The sequence below is a fragment of the Carya illinoinensis genome, chromosome 4 (genome assembly GCF_018687715.1).
Source record: "Carya illinoinensis cultivar Pawnee chromosome 4, C.illinoinensisPawnee_v1, whole genome shotgun sequence".
NCBI classification, from domain to species: Eukaryota; Viridiplantae; Streptophyta; class Magnoliopsida; order Fagales; family Juglandaceae; genus Carya; species Carya illinoinensis.
In genome coordinates this window covers 17,977,193-17,998,870 of record NC_056755.1, presented here as the reverse complement: position 1 = coordinate 17,998,870, position 21,678 = coordinate 17,977,193, and positions in this window count along the sequence as shown.

Sequence of the window (21,678 nt, the reverse complement as noted above, 5' to 3'; positions counted from 1 at the left end):
CTTATTATATGTAAATTCTAATAATGACAAATGATACTCTCGCAAATGTTCATGCAACAATTCATTGAATGGAAAATGATACCGTCGTAAACGTTCATGTAACAATTCAATAAATGGAAAATGATACTCCCACAAACATTCTTGAAACACATATAAAGTCTTCCTTACACTAAAATGACCACTCCAATTATATGCGACCTCAATGAATGGCAAACCATACTCCCAAAAGTATTCATGCAATATGCCTAAACTCTTCTTTAAACCAAAAGGACCATTCCAACTATATGCAAACTTAATGAATGAGAAACAATATTCCCACCAATGGTCATGCAACACTTCTAAAGTTCTCTTTATATCAAAATGTCCAATCAAAGCACCTCCATGTGCTCCAAGCACAAGCAACTCACACATAGAACTATTAGGCACAAAAAGTCTATTATCTCTAAATACATACCAGTCTAGGCTATAGATCTTACCAAATGATGCTTTCTCACATACTCCATACACACTATCAAAGTCATCATCACTAGTATGCAATTTCTTATCATATTCAAATCTCAGTAACTTTGCATCCAAACTGAAAATAAGGACATACCTTCTTGACAATGCATCAAACACAAGATTTTCATTACCATGTGTGTATATGATTTCATGAGGAAAAGTCTCAATACATTCCTCCCACTTAGCATGTATTCTAGTCAACAACTTACCTTGTCCTTTCAAGTGTATCAAGGACTCATATTCTTGAAAGAAAGGTTGGGTAGGGATTGTCACACCTGGTACAAAATTAATGTAATGCTTTATCTCTCTAATAGGCGGCAATCCACTAAACACACCGATAGGAATCATGACCAAATTTCCCTGCAACAAAGAAACAACAATACTAGGCAAATGTACGTCAAGTTCGTTAGTATTAAAACTTCCGTTAGCATAAAAACTCACTTTTCTTTTTGTTTTCCTCTCATTTTCTGCACCATCTCTTCTCTTTTCACTCTCTTTTCTTTTCACTCTCTCTTTTTTCTTTAGTCTCTTTATTCTTTTCACTTTCTATTTTCTTTTCACTCTCTTTATTCTTTTCACTCTTTTTTTGTCTTTCACTCTCTTTCTCCCTTTTGATTTCACTATTTCTTTTTTCTTCAATCTCACTCCCACTCTTTCTTTTTTGCTCTACCTCACTTTTACTCTCTCTTTTTTTATTAATTTCAATTTCTCTCTTTCCTTTTTGATCAACCTCACTTTCGCACTTTTTTTTTTTTTTTATCAATTTCACTTTCACTGTTTTTTTTTTTTTATCAAGCTTACTTTCATTTTTTTTTTTTATCAACCTTACTTTTCAGTTTCAGTTGGTCCTCATGGACTTGTGTTGGAGTTAAATGAGCAATTTTGATTGTTTTTCCATTCTTTTGAAAGCTGTATAAGTTCCTGAACCCATCATAGATTACTTTTCTATCACACTGCCATGGCCTCCCTAACAAAATATGGCCAGCATGCATAGGTACCACATCACAAAATACCTTATCCTTGTACCTCCAAATTGAAAAAGAAACTAACACTTGCTTATTTACCCTAACCTCGCTACAATCATTCAACCACTACAACTTGTATGGTCTAAGGTGTTTCAAGATAGGTAAATTCAATTTCTCAACTAAAGTAGTGCTAGCCACATTAGTACAATTTCCTTCATCAATAATCATACTACATACCTTCTTGTTGATGTGGCATCTAGTATGAAAAATGTTCTCTCTTTGTTGCTCTATATCATCCATCTTAAATTCTGTATTGGGAGTACGCCTAACAACAAGAGACTCCCATACTCTTCATTCTTATCGTACCTATTTTCAATATTAGGCTCACGTCTCCTCCTATCTCTCCCACTTTGCGAATTTCTAATCAATGCATCTTGTTGATCCATCTTATCCCTCACTTCCCCCAACTTCAAATTTAACCTTTCAAACTTTTGTTGCATGGATTGCAACACAAAGAATGAATTGTCTGCTATTCCCTATGGTGTTGAATCACTATTATGAGACATAGTACATGCTGTAGAAAAAAGAATGTTAGTGAAAAAAAGACCTCACACGCTCTCTTACGTGTTTAGACTCGAATAATGACACTTCACTCGTGTATCACTCTTAATTGGCTTTTTTCCGATAATGATCTCACACTCTCTTGCCTTTTACCTCAAGAGTTTCTCCACTCAAGTTCTTTAAAAACTAATTGAATTCAATCAAGACAATACAACCTTTTTTTGTTCCAACTAGTAATTAGGTCCAAGAAACAAAGAACAAAAGAAAACATGGAAGGAATAAAATGACACGAGACTCAAGAAATTTATACGATGGAAAGAGTAATTACAAAAGAAGATACCAACTAGAAAGATATATTCAGCCCCTTTAAAGATAAAGCCCAATCAATAAAGTCAAAATTCGGATTCTTTTTTTTTTCGATTTTCTTTTTCTTTTTTCTTTTCTTTTCTTTTCTTTTCTTTTTTCAACAATTCAACCACAAACAGGAATATTCAATTGTGATAATCAAACAATTGAATCCAAACACATACAAATTGACAAGGAAATAGAAGGGAATCAATGAAACCCTAGAAATTTCAAACCCTAGATGGTGCAAATTTTGGCAGCCCTAGGGAAAAACGAATTTCTACACTTTTTTTATTTTGAACCCAAGAACAATGAAGCCCTAGAATTAAAGATGCAATAAATAAAAGATAAAATCAGGCCTTATTGAAAATTGAGTTCTGAATACCAAATGATATGAACTCGCGGGAAAAAATCCCTTGAACCCACAATCAATTTGAAAACTCACCTAAGAAAGCCAAATTCAAGTCTATGGATTGAGAATTTAGACCCGTTGAGATCTCGTTTCCAGAACCTAGATTATATTAAAATCTAGACCCATTGAAATCCCATCTCAAGAACCCAAATTACAAGGAGGAACGCCACAAAGGTTATGATTTACCATTGATAAGTTTAAGAGTTCAATCAAGAACAAAAGGAGAAAACTCACTCACAATGAAAATTCAAATAAAATGTCTAATCTACTCAAATGAGGCTACAAGTGATTTAAATAAACAATCACTAAAAATCCTAGTGAATAGTGCAGTGGTACTGTAGCGTGAACAGTGTTGAGCTACAGTACTTCTAAAACCCTAGATCAAATAAAATAATAACTTTTCAAAGAAGCCCTTGGTCAAAATACAAGGCCTTCTCAAAATCCTAATTCATTAGAAATAAGACGTATAGGCTGGACATCCAATAAGCCTAATTATTCTATATTAATTCCTATAACTAATAAAATAAACCCTTTTTAATGAAATAAATAAGTCCATGGCTTTCAATAACAATAGGCCCAAGTCGTGTTTTCCATAGGTTGGATCAAGTGGATCAAAACTGGTTCTCCTTCTTTCAAGCCCATCATGAGTCTTGGGCTCTTGATAGTTTCATCCCAATTGGATTGCATCAATTCTTGTATTGCTTCATTGATCTTCATGGCTCTTAATCTTGTAATTGATCCTTAAGACTTGGTTCGCCTTGGGGCCCATCATCTGCCATACACATCCAACCAACCAATCACAATGCCAAGCCATAAACACCATTCAAACCTAATGGACAGAGGAGTTAAAGAAGACTTACCCCCAAGATTCACAATTGTAGGAGCTAAACTACCATTAGGGAATCTTGGACCAAACCCAATACCAAGTTTGCAATGGCCTCCTCTTTTGCAAATGCAGGCTTCATCTTGGGAACTTAGAGCCATTTCAACAAGAGATCCTACAGCAGTTTCATAGCAGTCCATTAGGGGGCCACACAGGAGTATATAAAACATATACACGAATCAAAAAGAGTTTTACTGGCCTGGGATGAGGAGGGATGTGCAAGCTCTCATCCGAGCGTGCGACACATGCCAGAGAAACAAGGTGGAAACCATTCTACCAACAGGTCTGCTCCAGCCTTTGCCCATTCCCACCAGGAATTGGCAGGACATAGGAATGGATTTCATTGAAGGGTTACCACCATCAGGAGGGCGTACAATGATCATGGTGGTGATAGACAGATTGAGCAAATATGCTCATTTCATGTCTCTTACTCACCCTTACACAGTAATGACAGTAGCACGAGTATTTATGGACAATATATTTAAATTACATGGTTTTCCACTAACCATTGTCAGTGACAGGGATCCAATATTCACTGGCCAATTTTGGAAGGAACTGTTTTGAATAAGTGGCACGGAGCTATTACTTAGCTCAGTGTACCACCCTCAAACTGACGGCCAAACAGAGACATGAACAAAGGGGTTGAGTGTTACTTATGGTGCTTCTCAGGTGACAGACCACGTGATTGGGCAAAATGGCTACCGTTAGCTGAGTACGCTTACAACACCTTAGAGCATACTTCAACTAAGGTTTCGCCATATGAGGTAATCTATGGTTAGTCGCCGCCAAGAATGCTGCCATACAAACCAGGTTCCACTAGGGTGCAAGCTGTGGATGAGGAACTTAGAAGCAGAGAATTAATTAATAAATTAGTACAAGAAAATTTGAAAGATACACAGTAAAGAATGAAGCTATATGCAGATCGTAAGCATATTGAACAAGAGTTCCAAGTTGAAGACAAAGTATACTTGCGGCTGAAACCTTACCGCCAGATGTCCGTTGCTATGAGACGAAACCTTAAACTTTTGCCCAAATTTTATGGCCCTTTCACGGTGGAACAACGTGTTGAAAAAGTTGCATATAGGTTGGATCTACCACCCGAATCTCAAATCTATCCTATTTTTCATGTTTCACGCCTCAAAAAGACAATCAGAGAATAGATTAGGCTGCCGAAGATCATGAGGGATGAAACCCTATAACTCGAGCCCAAACGGATTCTAAGTAGAAGGTTGATCAAAAAGGGATGATGAGCGGGTGTTGAGATGCTGGTTTGATGGACAGGAATGGCAGATGAGGATGCAATGTGGGAAGATCACAAAGAGCTCAAACGGCACTACCCTGACCTTGAGGGCAAAGTCTTCTGAAGAGGGGAAAAATTTTACGCTCTTGACAAGAACCCCTTTAGGGTATGTCTGAAGTGAAGGGGCTGGGCCAGCAGAAGTGGGCTGAGATAAATGGGTTATTTGCAATTGAATTAGTCAGTGTTAGTTGAGTCTGTTAAAGTCATGGGCACGTTCATGTTAGCAGTTATTTGTTTTATTGGGTCATGTTGGGTTAGTTGCAAGAGTAGTGAGTTCGTGGGTCATGTTTGAGCAAGTCCTCTTGTAATGCATTTAAATATCGTGGTTATCAGTGATGAATCATGATTCAATTTTTCCCAATTCATAGTACAATTTGGAGGTCCAGGCCTCTCGAAGAGCCTAGAAATTACATTACATATTTAGTGATTATAACACAATGATGATCAACTCCAGCAGCCTCCTCTCTTAAGGGTAACCAAATTCTCTTAAGGGTGACCGAATTTAAGTCCTTTTCTTTTAACAAAGACCTCGCTCTCTCTCCTCTGCTTTCTTGCTCCCTGTTCTGAGTTTTTCAGATGGGTTACTTGCATGTAAATACTTTTGGTATTCGATTATGTTTTTGGTTCAATTGGATGATTCGGATTAGCTTTTGAAATCAAACCTAGATTCCAATATCGGTATTTTATTTTATTTTTTGACCAGATTTTGGATTCGGTGTTTGTGATTTTTGTATGTGGGATATCTCTTCGTTTGATTCGGATAGGAGTTTGTTTTGATATCATTCTTGATTGCCAAGTCACAACAATATTTCCTCTCCTTTAGCCTAATCTCTACGTGTATCTTAAGCAATTTAGGACTTTTAAAAATCCGTTTCAGCCTTATCTTGATTCAATCTTGAATTTTCAATTGAGCCCTTGTTTCCTTTCTTGAATGTACCAAACTGCCCTCCTTTTTGCACTAAACATTCTCATTCCTTCAAACACAAGCAAATTATAAATAAAAATAAATAAAAATTAAATCAAATCAAAAGAAATAAAGGAAAACTAACTATTTTAATAAGTAAAAGAGTAATAAAAATCATGTAAAAATTACACTTATCAAATTTCCCAAGACTTCAAATTTGCTAGCCCTCAAGCAAAAAATAAGAGAAAGACAACAAAAACAAAGGAATTCAAACACAAGAAAATTACAAAGAAACATAAATAAAAATCAAATCAAATCAAAACAAATAAAAGAAAACTAACAATTTTAGTAAATAAAAGGATAATAAAAATCATGTAAAAATTACACTTATCAAATTCCCCATACTTCAAATTTGCTAGCCCTCATAAAATTTGTTGCCTCAAAGATTACCTAAAGTTTATAATCCAAATGAATCATTCAATATCACACAAGTTCAAAATTTAATTCACACTCAGCTCCACCTCATTATCAATCCTCTCATTCATGCATATATATCATTCTCACTTCATTATTAGCTTCCTAGATGATTTTATGCAAACAAGTAAATATATAATGGATCTCTAGTTATGAAACTGATAATTCAAACCCCATAGGCTAGCTTTCCAAATCACTCTCCACTAATGTAGAACCAAAAATATTACCAAGGATCAATAGGCCTCTTTATTAGGCTTGTAAAGTAAGGCTAAGGTGAGGACAACAACAACAAATAAAAAATAAAAAATAAAAAGGTGGGGGTGGGGGGGGGGGGGGGGGGGGGGGGGATTCAAACAAAGCAAGAGAACTTAATTTTGAACATAAACAAAACAAATAGAGCATACTCACTATAAGAAATATGGGCTTTTCTCATGAATTTTTTTTTTTCCAAGATCTACATCCATGGCAAATACTTACCTTATGACACCAAAACTATTTGTGGGAAGAAAATATGCCTTTTTCCAAGCGATCCTGTCCACAAGCAAGAATTTGTGGGAAATACTTACTTGATGTTGCAAACAACTGTGGAAAAAGAAAATAATGTTTTACCCACAGTTTTTGGTACCCTACCGTACCGGCCGGTATATTCCGTACCGGTCACCAGGCCGGTACAGGTAAGGTACCTGTTTCGTACCGGCTGAAATACCGGCCGTACCAGCCCGTATTTCGGCCTGTACCGGCCTGCGTACCGGCCTGTACCGGCCGGTATTTCGGTATTTCGGCCTTCATGTTTTTTTTTTTTCATCTTTTTAAGTTATAATCTTATTTTTTTACCCCAATTCATATTAGACTATTTATAATTTATATATACATATGTATTCATGTATAATTTATTCATACATAGATTATTATTTTGAAATATAATTTATATATATAATTTATTTATATATCGACTATTCCGAAACGGTACACGAAACGGTACCGATACCGAAATATTTCGTTCCAGTGCCTTAACCGGTACGCCATCCGGTTCGGTATTCAAAACATTGGTTTTACCACATAATCATGTTTGATGATAAAAAATTCATGAGGAAAAATCACTTAGGTGATTAGATCAGTAATTCATGAGGAAAAATCACGTCCAACGATCGAAAATTCATGAGGAAAAATCACTTAGATGATTAGATCCGTAATTCCTTCCCATATTTCCTCTCTTCTCTCTCCCCCCTCCCTCCAAATGCTGTATCTCCCCACCCCAAAAAAAATCGAAAACTCTCTCTCTCTCTCTTTCTCAACTGCCACCACCTTGTGACGTCACTCATTTCTCTCCGTTTGACTCTCCCTTTCTCAGATCTCTCTCCCTTCCATTCTCTTCTCTGTCTCTCTCTCTAAAATAGGGCTCTGCCGCCGCCACCTCCATGGCACGACCCTATTGTCGCCGGCATCTCCTTCATGTCCCTTTTTCACTTTCCCCTACACCGATCAACCCACACTCACCCCTGCCACCCCTCATTCTCCGAATGGTCCACAGTCCATCAGCCCACAAACCCCTTGCCACTTCGAGGTATAGAAAGATATATATATGTATACATATATATTGTATGATCTATATTTTCATTTATTTTTCTTTAGTTTTAATTTCAGACAAAAATTTTAATCTCCATAAATCTATAAGGCTTGCATTCGAAATACCGTATAAGATTAAATGCTTTTCTTAATATGTATAATTTGGAAAATATTTTATTGAAGTTTAATCTGTATAAAAATACTATTTATATCGGACACTAATTTAAAAATCAATTAGTAATAATTTTTGTAATCCATATATCATTTTAAGATTGTAAAGTAATACGGTAGCAAATGAACTTGTGGCAGAGTTGCTGATCTGGCAATGGCGTCACATCCCCAGATCAGGTTTGCGATTCTTTATCCATGCTTACGTTTTCAATGCAACAACGATAATTAATTTTTATTGGTTCACCAGCTGGTGTTCTGGGAATATATCTGGGAATATTCTTGTATACAATGGTATGTTTAACGTCTCTGCTTGGGTCAAACCAATGGGCTTGTGCTGGATCATGAATTGACCTTTCTCTGCTTATATTTCTTTCACTTTTTAGTCTAGTCTGTCACCTCGAGTTTTTTTTGGGATCAGGGTTCTACTGGTGTTTCTTGTTATCAGTTATACTTGAGTTCATTTATTATGCTAATTTTTTTTTTCAATTTTAGTTTTCTGCAATTATTTAATGGGGAATATGGCAATGTTCTTCAAGTAAATCTATGTCGATTCGGTGACCAAATGCATTTGACTTTAAATTAAGGCCTGAATTTGACATTTAAAACTGGTGTCTTCAACTCCATTCATATAGTTTTCTTTATGATAGATTTTATATTTTTCTAATGTTATGTTCCGCCTTTGAAGGTGAAATATTTAAAGGAATTTACATTAACATTAACAGTGGGAATGATACTGAAATTCTTCTGCAAGCCCTGGGAAAGTGCTGCTCTTCCAATTCCCATTTATGGACAATAACAGATTCTTGTGATGAAAAAGGGCAAAGGAAAATTACTGGTGTTCTTTCTGCAATTAAGGGTCCATGGGCTGTCATCTATTGGCAGGTAATTGGTAAGTTAGTAGTTACTATTTGGTTTTTGATGAGTAGAGGATGGGTCTAGTTATAGGGTAGGACCTTTGACTATTAGTTACAACTAAAAAAATTGATAAAAGAAGAAAGGTTGGCAAAAATTAATTCATTCTAGAATTGTAGATGGTGATTGGTTGTTATAATAAGTTGTTGGAATGTTTGTTGGCTTCAACCACAATTTTATAAATAAATGTTAGGTAGAAGAAATGTTGGCATGTTTGTATATGTGATTGTTGGGTAAATGATTGAGGGAAAAAATAGTTGAAAAATAATAATTTTATTTTTTAATAAAGTTATTAATTAAAATGTTAAGCGTATTTGTAAAATATTAAAAAAAAGTATCAAATATTATTAAAATATATAATATTTTATTATTATTTAAACTTTAAGATAGCTAGTCCAATATGAACTGATCTAGCTAAAAGTCCATGTTACGGCCAAAAGATATCATTCTAGTTAAATTTTAGACTAGGTCATTGCGAATGCTCTTAGCATCCTTTGATTGGCTGCATTAGAGTTTAATTAACACAATCTGATGGATTCCATCAAAATGCTGTTATGGTCTGTCACTCTTGATTCTTTTCTATAATTAAACATCAATAGGTCTACATGTGTAACTGTTCCAATGGTTATGTCGTATTATATTTTGTTTCCTGTTTTGTTCTATTTTCTACACTTTCTGTCCCGTTTTCTTACATTTTGTACACTTTCTACAAGAACCCCTATTGATATTCTCATAACTCTGCTTCTTCCAAACTTTTTATTGGGGCGTATGTTTTGTTAACCTTTTCCTCACCCTAATAACCTAAGTATACAACTAAGTTATTTACTGTAACCACTCTTGTGTAGGGATTTAGTTATATGCATTCTGTTAGAGCATTAAATCAGGTCATTTCATTTCTATTTTCTATTCCATCTTTCACTAAACTAAATAGGAATCTTGAGGAGTTCTATTAAAAACAAAGGGCCCATTTGATAAAGTCAAAACTTTATCTTCCAAATAGTGCCTTTATGTAAGAAGGGAGTGATCCTATTCTTTTTCACAAACGGCTAGTGTCAGCTTTTTGGAAACATAGATTACACTTATACATCGGACCTTGTATATATTATATCTAGTCTCAAACGGACGAGATCTACTTTATGCCTACTAATTAATATATTTCTTTTCCTAATTTCCATGCAAATCTTTTAAACACCTACACCAGCTTAATATAATATGACTATATATATATATAGAATACGATACTCCTCTGTTCACATTCATTAAGAAACATTACTGATATATTCTGAGATTACCTTGATAGCAATTTTCTCGGCACCCTCCTCAATCCAACGTTGAGTTCCATTCAAAGATAAATCAAATTTATATAATATATGTGTAAGTCCCGCTGCCTTCCCTCCTCACATACTTGGCCTTTTTATTCATGATGAAAGTTGCCTCATAATATCCATGCCTGCCTGAATATTAATAATCGGAACCAGGTTTTGCAATCTTCTTCACTCATCACATCCTTAATTAACACTAAACTTTCACCTTCAACTACGTTATGCTAAAACCCAATGTGTAATCATGTTTCGATCGCCTTTCTTACAGCTAATACTTCTTCAAACATAAAAGGTTGTTTTCAACATATAAATTCTTTGTCTTAACGGCCTGCAGCCATTATCTCACCTTAACTGTTTCTAATTATCTATCCCAGCCCAACTCTTAAATTATGCACCGTTTCTATATCATGGCATGTTTCATTACGCATGTAATTTTTAGCAATTACCAGCTATCTGTTTCCTAAACATATGCTAATGTGTGTATACTTGGGAAAATTCAAAGGTTGAGGTAAAGAAGTTGGTGCTCAATGTGCAAGCTAGCGCCTTCTTATAATTATAAGTGGCGGAGGGACCCTTTTGATGTAATTAATGTAGACATGAAGTTCATGAAGTCTTATTTATTCCAAGTTTGGCATTTAGACCACGCATTGTGATTTTAGTCCTCCTCCACCGCCTGAATATTGGGTCCTTTAATGTCAGTTTCTTTTTTATTTTATTTTTAATGTTTCTGTGGCATATGCCATTTATTTAAGTATTCTAGTCGAGTATCCATAAAATTAGCTGCATAGTGAGCTTATGCCAATGGTTTAATTCTTCATTCATCTTTAAGCTATTAGGATTAGATTAGCAACAATATGATGAAGTGGATCTTGCAAGTGATGTTCTTCATTACAATATTTTATGACTTTGTTGATTTCTTACAAGTTAAAAATTCTATGACTTGAATTGGCAAGTCATGAATCAACCTGTTTGAGTTTTTGTCAACAGGATCTTGCGTACTTAAACTGTTTATGTTTGACGAATAATAGACAATTGTCTGGAAAAAATATTATATGCTCATGTCTCGGCCAAATTCTAGTTGTCGAAGCATATGAACAATATTTGGCTTGCTGTCTGGATGTTGAATAGTTGGGGAAAAGGCCTAAATGAAAACATGTATTTGGCCCAGATTAGACTTACAAGAGTCGTAAAACATATTATGATTGATGGTGTACAAGGATTAATTATATGCAAGTTTGTTATCTTGTAAAAATAACAAACTTGTTGAAGTTCTTTATCTTTATATACTTTTTTATGTCATCCAATCCTAGCCAATTATTACCTCTACAGTAATAATAATTAATACACCTCATTTTTTCAGAGGAAGAGTTACACCTGGGCACTGGTGTGTAATCTATAGCTTTTACGTGATGTTTTCTTGATCTTCTTAGTGGAAAACATATACCACCAAATCATGTAAGTCTTCAACTATAGTTGTTTGTGCTCGATATTTTGACCTATGCATTTTGGTTATCATCTGTAGTAGTTTGTCTTCGTGTGTTTGCACACAAGTGGCTTGGCGAAACAAATATTGGATTTGTAGAATAAAATGAATCAACAAAAAGTCATTATATAATATAGTAGTTGTGAATCAGAGTGGTTGCAGTGGGAAGTCTCCATGTTTGTCATTGGTCGTGTTTTCTGCATGTTTACTACTAAATGTCAATATATACTTAACTCCTGGATGATTCAACTTTCAATTAAGTTACTTGTGTATGAATATTAAATTAGGAAATTAAGGAAAGTAGACTATTTATTGTCCTAAGGAAAGGAATTAATTAAGATGGCTCTGTCTATGTATCATGAGTCACTTTTCAATATTGTGTGGTTGACTTGAACTAATAATTCATTCTATGGTCACAAAGGTATTACGATTGACAATGCACATTATATATATCGTCAAAGTTCTTGCCACATGTAGACCACTTCTAACATTAAATATGAAATATAACATAAGATTTAAGATCAGTTTGACTAAATTACTTTCTACATTTAGCTAAACTGATAGGAAAAGACAACTTCCTCAAATAGTTAAAATGATTTCTAATCCAGTTTTCAGATCATGTTTTGTATTTGAGGCCTTAATTTGGATATGTATTGTGACTACAGTGTGTGTATATATATATATATATATAGGCCATGGTCAATAATATCATGTATAATGCAGATTTTTTGGCAGAGTTGTTAAATATTTTACTAACTACGAATTAATAGGTCAAGCCCATGTATATAGGAAGAATGCAAAATTTGCAAGACCTATTAACATTGAATTACTAAATCAGCAAACATTTTTACTCATGAACTACCCCACCATTAGTAACAATGCCTGAAAACCATTATGAACTACAAAACATAAAAAAATCTACTTGATAAACAAGAGCCAGTACGTTCCCAAATTTTTAAAACCCTTCTCATTCTTTCCAACCATATGAAGTTGATAATACATAAAGGAATCATTTTCCACGCCGCTGCCATTTGAGAGCAAAAAGAGACCAACTTCTCACCTTGTCTACATAACCCTCAACTTCATATATTCATATTCTCAACTTTAAAATAACGTCTAGCCTCAATAATTACCCCACAATCAAGAAGATTGGGAAGATAGTCAAAACATACCCTATTCATTCTTTTTGACTTACCCTCGGATAATGAGACTCCCAAAAGGGAGAAACATAGAATCTATCCAGCCTTGACCACCTCTACAATTAGAGTTACATGTATCCCCCCTGCCCCCAACCAAAGCCAGATCCAGCAACTCTTATATAAAAAAATAAGCTGGGAAAAGTCCTCCATTACTAAAGACATGAAAGAATTACCCTCCCTCTTACTAGAAACCTATGCAGACATCAACTATGACCTATAGGCACCTCCCTTCAATATCATTGACCTAACATATGTATGTCCATACAATGCCCTTAACCATTCAACTCCATTTAAATAGTTCTTTCCCTTTGATACCTTTGTGATTTCCTGCATCTCCTTTCGCAATAAATAATTACAAACTTTCATACAGTCCTTGATCTATCTACCATTTATACTGCTCATGATATGCGTTGCTTAATTTGTACAGTTCCCTAGGACTCAACCATATGGATAAGGCTTGGATGCATATTGGAGATAGAATGTGTTCTAACGATTACGCATAAGGTTTTAAACAATTCTTAGACATGGCGAAAGCCCATGTACGGGGTAGAGACTGCATTAGGTTTCCATGTAAGAGATTTCGAAATCGAACTTTCCATCCTTTTTTAGTGGTTGAGGATCATTTCTTCATCATAGGGATAGATTAATCTTATACGGAATGGATATTCCATAGTGAGGAGGAAACTTTGCTGAATGCCACATCTTATGAGGAAGATGGTGATGCTGCCTATAACGACAATGACTACATTGATAATGTCGACGAGATGTTAGATGTTAGAACATAATTTTATTCAGACAGGGGTCAAGAACAACACACCTCTGGTGCTCCAATACACTCTAACTTCGACAACTTGCTAGCCGACGCAAGACAACCACTTTATCGAAGCTGCACAGAGTTATCGAAGCTACCATTCATAGTCAAATTGCTTCACATAAAGAACAACTAGTGGTTGGACTGTGAAGTCCTTCGACATGGTTATAAAGCTTCTGCAAGCTACCTTTCCTCATGCTTTATTCCCTGATTCATATAACTAGGCTCGCCACTTACAGCTCAGTTTGGGCTTTACTTACACAAAGATACATGTATACTCAAATGATTGTACCTTATTTTTTAAGGATAATGCTGATAAAGATGAGTACCGTAAATGTAATGCATCTAGGTGAGCCTCAAGCACTAGTAACCAAAAGAGGATACCCTGAAAAGTCCTCCAATATTTCCCTCTGAAGCCGTGGTTGCAAAGGTTGTTTATTTTATGGATGACTATCCAAGCCATGAGATGGCATGTAGAAGAGCATGTTGACATGCCCAACTTTATGAGACATCCGGTTAATTCTAGGCTATGGAAAGACGTCGATAACAAACATGAGGTGTTTTTCCAAGATCCTTGTAATGTCATACTTGCTTTAGCGAGTGATGGGTTCAACCTTTTCAATAACATAAGCAAACCGTATAGTATTTGGCCAAATCTACTTGTGCCGTACAACTTGCCCCCTTGGTCATGCATGAAAGATCTATACTTGATGATATCGTTGTTAATTCCTTTACAAAAGGCACTGGAAAATAATATTGACATATTCTTGCATCTACTAATAGATGGGTTGAGAGAATTATGGGAAGAGAGAATTCAAACATATGATGCATACAAAGGTGAAATGTTTCTATTGAGGGCAACGGTGCTTTGGACAATCAATGAATTTCCTACATACACAAATCTTTCAGGCTGGAGTACAAAGGGTAAGGCGTGCCTGACATGTAACTTTGAAACAGATGCTTTGTGGCTGGTGCTTGGCCAAAAACATGCTTATATGGGTCATCGTCGGTGGTTGGGCACAGAGCATAGTTGGAGAAGGAAAAAAAAGTTTTTAATGGAAAGGATGAACACTGTCTCCAACCTAAAACCATTGTAGGACAGGTTTTAATAGATCAATTACATGAGGTCTCAAACATCTAGTATGGTAAATCAACAAAGAAGAGGAAACGTACCCCCAATGAACTTAATTGGACAAACAAATGTATTTTCTTTGAGCTTCCTTATTGGTTAGACTTTGGATTGTGACATAACTTGGACGTCATGCATATTGAGAAAAAGTAACGTTTTGGGAACCTTGGTGAATATTGAAGGCAAAAGTAAGGACACCATCAATGCGCGTAGGGACTTGGAAGATGTTGGACTAAGGAAATAATTACATTTATAGCATGATGGTAATCATACTTCTATGAGTCTTGCATGTTATATGTTAAGTGTAACTAAGTGAAGGAGATTTTGTGCACATATGTCAGAAGTGAAATTTTCTGATATTGTTGCCTCAAATATTGCCTGGTGTGTTAACGTTAATGAGGGAAAAATCATGGGAATGAAGAGCCATGATTGTCATATCTTCATGCAATATTTGTTCTCAGTCATTATTGGTGGATACCTAGGACCCGATATTAGGGGAGTTTTAATAGAGTTGTGCTCATTTTTCAAAGAATTATGCTTACGAACACTAGACATAAGAGTGTTGGAACGGCTTCAAGCTAATATTCTCATCATTCTTTGCAAATTGGAAATGATATTCTCACCTGCATTTTTAGATATCATCGTGCACCTTGCTATTCATCTCCCAGATGGCACATTGCTAGCAGGACCTGTTTAGTACAGGTGGATGTACCCTTTCAAGATGTACTTGGGTAAGTTCAAGCGTTATGTCTGCAACAGAGCCTGTCTAGAAGGCTCAATTGCTGAGTTATATGTTCGTGTCAAGTATCTAACATTTTGCTTTATGTACCTTAATGATATTGAGACTAAACATAATCAAGAGAAATGGAATAATGACACAGTTGGGCAAACCTCCCGAGAGTCAACTTTATCGGTTTTCTCCCAAAAGGTTCACCTATTAGGGGCAGCAAGAGTGGAAAAATTACCCAACGCATTGTTGGCCAAGGCCGAGTTGTACATCCTTAATAATTGCGCAAATATTGAAGACTATATAGAGTAAGTGCACACTCTATCCCAATTTAGCATTTTATTTTCTTATATTGTAAATGGATAACTTATTAATGCATTTGGTTTTTGTAGTGACCACTATAACAAGATGAAAGAAGAGAACCTCAGCAACATCGAGTGTAGGCACCAAAGTCAATTCCCAACATGGTTTAGAACACGTGTAAGATTCACCATCTTTTCATTTACAGACATTTCCCATTATTTAACCTTTGAATTGACTTCCTTACTATTTTCCTTTGTCAAATATCCATGTTAGATCACCGAGTTGCATGCTAAGACTTCCCCTGAGGTGACCGATGACATATATGCATTAGCATGTGGTCTAGGTCCACTGGTCATATCATATGATAGGTTTATAATGAATGAAATTCAGTTTCACATAAAGGATCTTGAAGAGCATCACCGCATCCAAAACAGTGGTATTGTTGTTCATGGCGACATGAGAAGGGGGATACACATTGGGTATCACTTAACGAGTGTCAATACGTCTAGGCAATGGTATAAAGACGAGCCTTACGCTCTAGCATGCCAAGCATTGCAAGTTTTTTACATAAAAGACTCAACTTTGGGGGGAAGTTGGCATGTCGTACATAAGATAACAAATATGAATGCTTACAATATTCTCCACAATACCTCGGACTTGCATGAACTTGATGATGAATCAGACACTAGTGAAATAGATGATGAGATGGACACTGATCCAAGGAATTATGGTAATGAAACTAACCCAGGTATGCTCAATCCATTGACCCGAGTAAATGAAGACAACTTGCCCGTTCATCCTTCAACACTGTCACACGAAGATTTGGATTAAGGAAGTGAAGATGAGGCCTTCATTGATGATGAAGACATTAATGACGCTTTTGTGTTGGAGAACATAGATGAGGGGGATAGGGATGGTACTGAAAGAAAAAATCTTTTTCATTTATTATACAGATTTATCCTTATGGTTTATCTTATCCTATTTTCATGATAATGGTCTCTCTAATTATAGATAGTGTTAATTACTTTTGCATAGCTAATTAGGTCATTAAATGCTTTTAATTTGGATTCCACTATGCATGCATTAGGTGTCCATGAGGATTTGATGCACATGTGCTTTTTATTATGGTACTGTTTACATTTTAATTCACCCTCATGAGGGTATATATTTTAGTAAGGGATTTATATTGCTATCTTTAATAATTTATATTTCATATGTTTGTAGACAGTGCATGACTTTACTCATGGGGGATATCATCTTCACACTTCAAGAATGCGTTTGTGAAGGCATATATTTTGCATAAACATGGCCACTGTCTGTATGCTTTCTTTACTTTAACTTGCAATGCTAGAAATTGGTTCTCAACCATTACTGTTCCCTTCGATATTTAGAATGTTTACAATATACAAAAGCCTTACATTTTAGAAACCCAACAAACTTGACTGAATTAAATTTTGTAAGACTCCAACCATTTCCTTTTTTTTTTTTTTAAACAATTAATGTCTTTTATACGAGTAAAAGATGAGCAGCCCAATACACATGATTTATAAAACTACATATATATTAGTCACTACAACCTATCATCCATTGCATCTGAGTCATGAATTTAGTAAGGTACAGATGATAGTGCTTGTTAGTAAGAAAGATTGAATATGATATAGCAAAACAATGGACTGGACAAGCAGCTTCTTAATAATACTGTTTTACAGCTTTAGCTTATTGTTAGTTTGCTTGAACTCTAGTAGATAAATGTCACTTAAATGCAGCAAGGTACCTACAACTGATGACCATATCGAGACTAGTCCATACAAGTGTTGTTTTTTCCCTCATTAAGAACTTGAAAGCACCAGGAACATTACAAAATTTAGTCACTATTCAAGTGCGGACTTTTATAATATTGTACATAAATCCAAAATATACATGCTTCAATCAAACACTTATTTTTGATGATATTGGTGTGGATTTTCTAGGCTATCAATCATGTCTATCCTAGTCTTACATAAATCCAATGTACGTAGGTAATTGGTGAATATTATTCTTTACTCTAAAGAATTCGTTCTCACATCTTGCTCAAAGAAATAGAATATTTTATGTTAAATATTCACCAATCCACTACAAATAAATAGTTGATTAGGCTGGAGGGCACTTGCTTAATGTTAATTACAAATCCACACCATTGCAAATGCACGGTTGTGAGGTCAATTTCAACTTGACCTTACCACCATTTTTTCAGACCCAATGTCTCTATAGGTAGGTCTCCTGATTATAAATGATTGGATGACCACATGTATAAGTCACATGGTTTGACCAGACTTTTAAAATGCACATGAAGACTATAAACTTACCACTTAAAATACACAAAGTATCTCGATTATGGTCCTCAATAATTGTGAGTACAGGTATGCCAGTTTCCCAGGTGCAAAGAGAGGTGACCAATGTGTATGTCACCTATGAAAATAGGGGAAATACCATACTGATGGCCATATATAAATTGAGTTAGCAATCCTTACGATTTCTCACATATATACTCTACAAATTAGATCTTTAACTTGAAAAATAAAGAGTGACAATGAAGTATTTTGAACTTTCCATACACAATATGTACTTTGTGGGGGAATTGATGTCAGTCATGTAATACCAAATTTTATTCATGCATTGGCTAACTTGGCACATCCTAAACATTTTTGTAATTAAGAGAGCTGCAGCCACTGAATGGGACTACCGATTTTCTAACAAGTTTACTAGTTTTAAAGAAAATACACATTTATGGAGAAGGCTTTTGAATAGTGATTGTTTTATATACAGAAAGTCCAAGTATTAAAGCAATGGTGGTAGATTTTTCATATTTTACGTGACATATAAAAGGTTTGATGCTTGGATACTTGCTGAGGAAAGTCAGTCTAAGTTTATCGTTAGATAATGGTGAAAATTATTTATACATAAGAAGCCAAGTACTTATATACTCTATATAAAAAATTAGCCATACTTTTTCAAGAGTAATGTACCTTGTGTTTTTTAATTTAATAAAAATCCATGCATTTTTAGGATGTATAAAATACAATCGTTTTATATTTTACACACAAAGAGATCTACAAAATTGATGTGTTGTTGTAACCGTAAACGATGAAAAATGTCCATGTACTAGTTTGAGTAAACAAGCTTCCCTGTTAAAGATTTTCATATGTTGCATAGGTATAACGATGGTAATAGGATATTTTAACACGTTACCATTAAAATCCAATATCCAAAATAGGCTGGCCAAATCTAAAAAGAAATTGGGTCCCACTTTATTTTATTCATTTTCTAATACTTCCCCATAGGTTGGCCACATAATGTTCGGCAGAGACCAACAATTTATATGAAGGTACATGTATAATGCATAATTAAGGTTTTTTTAATATTGCAATTTGGAGTCTACCATATACTTACCATGTGTACAAGCAGAATGCCAACTATCTTCATTTATCAAGCTATAAAATTAAAGAGATTTTTATTTTATTGCAACTCCATCACATATACTTAAACTGTGTACAAAAGAGTTTCCGCGTGACTTCATTAATCAAGATACAGAATTAAAGAGATTTTTATTTTATTGCATATTGGAGTCATCACATATACTTAACATGTGCACAAAAGAATGCCAAGTGCCTTCATTAATCAAGGTAGGAAATTAAAGAGATTTTTATTCTACTTCATATTGGAGTCTACCAGCCTACAAAGATACATGTGTACAATTAACATGTGTACAAAACAATGCCAGCTGTTTTCATTAATCAAGATATCAAATTAAAGATATTTTTATTTTATTGCATATTGGAGTCTACCATAGAAAAGACGTGTACAAAAGAATGCCAACCATCTTCATTAATCAATATATCAAATTAAAGAGATTCTTGTAATAATATGAACATATACTACATGTATTTGGCCCAACTCTTACCAAGAACTCAGCAAAAAGATACTTAACAAGTCTTTTACATGCTGAGGCATACGCAAGAAAGTATTATTTGGAAGATGCAGGATTTTAAAGCCTGAAGAGTGGTGAACTGGTGCCAATACTCGGTGAACTGGTGCCAATACTCTATGACCTCAAAAGTGATACAAGTTGTACATCAGTTCCTCGTGGGTTTCAAAGGCCAGTCCATACAAGGTGCTTTGGGTTCCAGTAGGATGAGGGAGTAAGCAAGGAGATCTAGAAGGAGGTTTTGAATCTGCATCCTTGGACTAAGTATGCAACTGTACAATTTCTAATTTACTAAAGTTTCACCAGACTTTTTCAACCATTTGGTTGAAGACCTAACCAACAAATACAAGAAAATGTATCTTTTTTGTAACCCTACAATCATATTCTTGCATTCACGAAGCAAAGACACAATTTCTTCATGGTTTTTCTATGTGATATAACAACGGAAAAAACCAAGAAAATATCCAGATGCATATAGTTTACTAAATTTCTTAATGTTGTAACTGAATAGATAGAGTTTTCAGCTCTGGTTTGATGTTTGACAGATATTGAGGTATAAAATTGATATTGGAGTTTGCATATAAGGATTAATTAGGAATTAATAGACGAAAATGCATGCTTAAAGGTGTCGTTGTTAACATAGAAGTACCTTCATTATACTTCAGGCATGTAACTAAGTGTATGTGAACCTAGGGAGTAGCATCTTACTCGTTGGATGGTGATCTGTTTACACCTCATTTTTAGTTTATGTTTTTTTGTCAAAGTAGAGGGCTTGAGATAAGATAAAAATGGTAATGATATCCTTGAAATGTGACAAGTCCTCTGATTTTTAACAAGAGACCAGAATGTGATAACTCCAAAATCTTTAAATTCACTTTCTTTGATGAAGAGGCTAGAATGTACATGATATTGTGATCATACAATGTGTTGTGATTATACAGTGTATTTTATGGGTTCTACATAACTTGATGAGAGTGTTCAATGGATTTGCATGTGATAAGTGGGTATTAATTGGTAACTAGTGAACAAAGAGTAAGATTGTATGTTGTGAAAAGGTTAGTTGAAGTAGAATAAGAAAGTGTTGAATAAAATAGAGAAAACAGAAGTAAAACTAGAAATACTAAGGAGAATTAGAGAGGCCTTTGTTTCTGCAGCAGAATCAGCCACCATTGAGATGGAGGTATTATCGGGTTCGTGGCCTTGAAAACATTATTCCTTTGCCTAGCGTTTTCAATTCCAGGTTTAGTTTAGTAAGAGGAAGTATAGGCCAGGTCACTATTATTCATGACTTTCATTTCCAACATGAAAAAAGATGGACACTATATCTACAATGGCCCACAACTGATATCCATAGGCCCTTTATAGATTTATAACACTCGTAAAATGTTTAAATCAAACCAACAAAAGATGAGCATCAGAAGTCAGTGGTTATGGATATTCTTTTTATAGATACCTTGGTTAGAGATATTGGATGGAGGGGAAAGGTGATTGCAGACTTGTAGGGGTGGTTTTGTGTTGTAAGTAGGGATGGTTGTTACTTTGTTTCATTCAAAAGCTCAAGTGAAGTAGGGTCATTTTGGCTTTAAAACACAACGAGGTTTTATGGATAGAATGCAGATTGTTTGAAAATTACCCTTACCCCAAAAATGGAATAGAATATCTCGTACAATTGAGTTTGTAATATCTCATTCTGTCAAAGATTGAGTTTTTAATATCTCATAAAAAAATAAAAAACAAAAGAGAATA